The 4,169-nt window shown below is 39.5% G+C and overlaps 1 pseudogene; it reads left to right on the top strand.

Annotated features, from left to right (window-relative positions):
* Positions 1–2,730: 2,730 nt before the first annotated feature.
* On the top strand, positions 2,731–3,777 carry LOC113254964 (dematin-like; annotated as a pseudogene).
* Positions 3,778–4,169: the final 392 nt, after the last annotated feature.

Genomic DNA, 4,169 nt, shown 5'->3' with positions numbered 1-4,169 from the left:
AGTGGCTGCTTACAGGTAAGATTTCTATCTGTAGTTTAAGATTTATGCTATTTGGATAAACCATAGGACCTAACAAGCACCTCCATATACCTGTTAAACAGGGGGCTAGTACAGCTAAGTCCTGATCTTTAAGGAGCCATTAACATTAACATTAATGGAAAGTAAAAGAATCCCCAAATGAGAAATGAAACTATTAAAACTAGATTGGGAAAATGGGGGCAGAGGTAACTGCTTAGCCATTTTCTTCTTTTCTTGTAACATCCAAGTGATAAGGTCTTTTTCTTTTTCCCTCCCCAAGGTTTAGGTGTAAAGGCTTTCAAGTCATATTTAAAATGTAGCTGGTTTTATAAGAGCTCAAACTTCTGTGCTTAAATTACTGAATCTAGTTCAGAAGCCATATCACTGCAGAGGAATGTATGAGTTACCTCAGGAACTTTTCAAACTAAATACGCCTTCCCACACACACACCTCCTATAATGGAGATCTTCCTGTGCTTCCTATTTGCCTTTAAAATCACTACAAAGTAAGCTATAGCTTCTAACGGAAGTGGATCAAATTCCTGGGATGCATTGAGAATCATTTTTTTATTAACCATAAAAGACTGAGAAACACCTTTACATTAACTAAGAGTTTAACATGCACTCATTCAATAAACATTGTTTGAACAACTACTACCTGCTTAATGCCTAGCCTTTAGGAATACAACAGTGTGAGGAAGAGGCATAAGATTAAATAAGCCAGCAAGTTTAGCATGGAGAGACCTATTACAGGTGTGAAACAGAACATTAGGGGGTACGCAGAACCAATATCAATTCCATCTTGGCCAGTCAGGGAAAGATGTCCAGTGGAATTGGTATCTTTGTTGAAAACTAAATGATGAAATAAGTGAGGCAAAAAGTAGGAGAACAAAGTCCCTGACAGAGGCAACAGCTTATATTAATGTCCAGGAGTGAGAAATTATATGATATCTGGAGAAACTTAAAAAAAAAAAAAAATCCAGAATGACCAGAGTGTAGAAGTCAAGTCAAAGACAGGAAAGACATAAGAGAGAAAAGATGAGGCTAAAGAAGCAAAAAGGGTGATCATGAAGCCCCCACTAAGCCACATGAATTTGTTTGAATTCTACCAAGAGAGCACAGAAGAGCAAAGTGATTATTTTAAGCAGAAAAGCAACCTAAGTTTTTCCTTTGGAAAAAAACTCTGACTGCAACGTGCAAAACATATGAGAGGAGGGCAATTCTAGAGCTATGGAAATAAGTTAATATGCAAAGGTGTCTTGTGTTCACTTCTTAGTAAGAGTTCAAATAAGTATTAAACAACCAGAACTCTCTGGCTAACCATTGATTACTCTGTGAATTATCTAGTTAAAACACAGTGTCTTAATGGTTATACTTAATAATTGCACTGTTTATAATTTAAGTTGTTTACTATCTGAGGTTTAACACTCAGAGAATTGATTAAATTGGGTAACTCCCCTCTTGGATGGAAGCAATAACCTTCAATGGAATGCTAACTACCTCTGAGAATTATGTTGAACTCAGACTTTCTTTGCCATAGGCAGAAGTAATTGATTTTAGGCTGGGTGAACAGGTTCTTAATACATATGCCCACAGGGAGAATGTCATTTTAATAAGATGCTTCTATAAGCCACATCCTACTTAAAACAGAAGGTTTTCCCTTTGCCTTCATAAGCAAAAACTGAAGGAGTCCTGTTTGCCCTTAAGTTCATAGTGAACAACTGTGAAGTAATGGAATACTGAGTCGGCAGTCTGCAAAGTATCTCTTTGCCAATTCAGCTATCTATGTTTTGTTTTGTTTGTAGCTGAAGCTTTCCTAGGAAAATACATCTATGTTTAACATTCTCGAAAACCACTAATTAGTATACCTAAATCTGCTTGGATTGGCTCTGCAGCAGTTGTTCTCCTGATTTCCCAATCTATTGTTTTGTTCTGCTACCACCATGTTGTAGCTAAAATAAAAGTATTCAAATAATTAGAAATTGGGGAGGGGAGATAATAAAATAAACAACTACACTTCAAGAGATCAAGGCAAAAAATGGAGAGTCTTAGAAAAATAGGAAATCAGTGATTCATTGATGTGGTCAGATTTTGATGTTGATTCACAGATTTGACCCAATGAAGTATAAGCACTGAGCGTTGTTCAAGACTACTGATTGTAGGAAAAATCGTTTTTCCATATCCACTTCAATTCATGTTTATATAGTATCTGTTAAAATTTTTAATTCTGGTAAATGTTTTCCAGCTCACAGAATACATTAATGTGTATATATATTTATAATATATATGTATACTATATACATATATATACATTATATACATATATAATATATATGACATTAAATTTATGACTACATCCATGTTCATATATTTAGACCTAAGTTATCAATCTAACAATCTTAATATTAGAGAATCAAATTTACTGCCCATTGTTCTTACATCTAGTTTACCAAAATCCCACATATAGCCTACTTTCAGGCATTTACACAAAATTAAATATTTGTTTTTAAAAAACAGTTGCTTTAAACTTTTCAAGTTACAGTTGGTATTATAGTCCTTTAACAATAATTTTCACAAACTTTAATTTATCACAAACTGCTGGTGGTAACCTGGCTTATTTTATGTAATACACAGATGAACTTTTACAAATATTTTATTAGTTGTGCATTTGTTTCCAAATCAGTTGGGCAAATAGAGCTAGCACACGAAAGCCATGGATATTAAGGTGCTTGGTTACAGGGACTTGGTTGCCAGCCCCAAGGACAAAACTATCCTGGACATGAATGGCCTGAGATCATCATGATCCATAAGTGCCACTGTCCCTATTCCCTCCTGTAACACATGGAACTGCGCAGAAGCCAAGATCTCGCTGTCACCCAAATCCACATTTCCCTACCATCCCCAGAAGTGCGGGCAGAGAGCAGGGCCCCTGGAATCATCTCCCAGGCTTCAGCCCCAAGAATCACTGGGACCCACCCAGAACACCCTGGCCCATTTCTATCATCATCCTACCCAGATTCCAACATGTACAAGCAGCCATGCATCCACAAGCAGAAAATCCATGGAAAGCAGCTCTCAGAGCAAGCCTTTCATTGAGGATCTTATCATTGAGTCATCCATGTTCCCTGTAGTCCAGCCCCTGACTCCAACCAGCCCACCAAGATTGAAAATGATTATTGGACATCCCTCTGTCACTGGTCATTGTGGAGAATGAAAGAAGCAGAAGGCATCACAGAAAGAGGCAGAGGAAGAGGATAACTCCAGAAAAGAGATGAAGGCTCTCAGGAAGGGTCAAAGACATGAACTCAGTAAGGCGACTTTCTAATTTGAGAAAGATAATCTTGAAGGAAGAGATAAAAAAGTCATTGCCTACCTACATGAGGAAAACCCAGTCTCTACTGGATCAGACACCCTTCCGAATCTCCCTGCACCCTAGGATGTCTAAGTGTTCTCTTCCTGACTATGTCGAAACCACCTGAGCTAGTTACAGTACACAGACTTCAGCCCATGGGGAGTGAGACTGGAAGGCAAGGCCTACAGATCTGTCACTATGAGGTGCTGGTAGCAACCAATGAGAGTGTGAACCAAGTTTCCTCCAGGTAGGGATCAGATGAAGTTTGAGATGTGTCTGTCAAGTGAGGACTTACCAAGGGTATTTTCCATATCTCCTAAAGAATTTGACAAACTGTTCTGTGTAAACAGAACAAACTCAAGAAAATGTACTCTTCTGATCATCCCCACCATGACTCTCCATGACTGACACTCACCCCCGCTGCTCCAGGGCTCTGGAGCTGGGGTCACTGATCCCAAGGCATCCTTTTCCCATGGTGAGCAGGGAGCCTTTTGGGGGAGCAGAGAGGTGGCGCAGAGCTGGATCTGGCTCCATTCCCCAAGTGGAGAGGCAGCCAAAACCTTTGCAGCCCTGGGGTTGTGAGACATGGACTTCCTTCCCCATAATGAGGGGCGGGGGTGCTCTTTCTCATCCCTGGTACTCATTGTAGAAGGCAAACTCAGTCTGGACTCCAGTAGATACAAAGTTAATGTCTGTGCCCTCCCTCTGCCCACATCCCCACAAGAAGGCTCCCATAAGAGACTGAGAAAAATGAACATGGCCCTTAGTGGTCAGGCCTGTCAGGTGTGTTGACCAATGGG

Source organism: Ursus arctos, unplaced genomic scaffold, assembly GCF_023065955.2.
Source record: "Ursus arctos isolate Adak ecotype North America unplaced genomic scaffold, UrsArc2.0 scaffold_5, whole genome shotgun sequence".
In the NCBI taxonomy this organism is placed as follows: domain Eukaryota; kingdom Metazoa; phylum Chordata; class Mammalia; order Carnivora; family Ursidae; genus Ursus; species Ursus arctos.
This window is presented reverse-complemented; position numbering and strand designations above follow the sequence as displayed.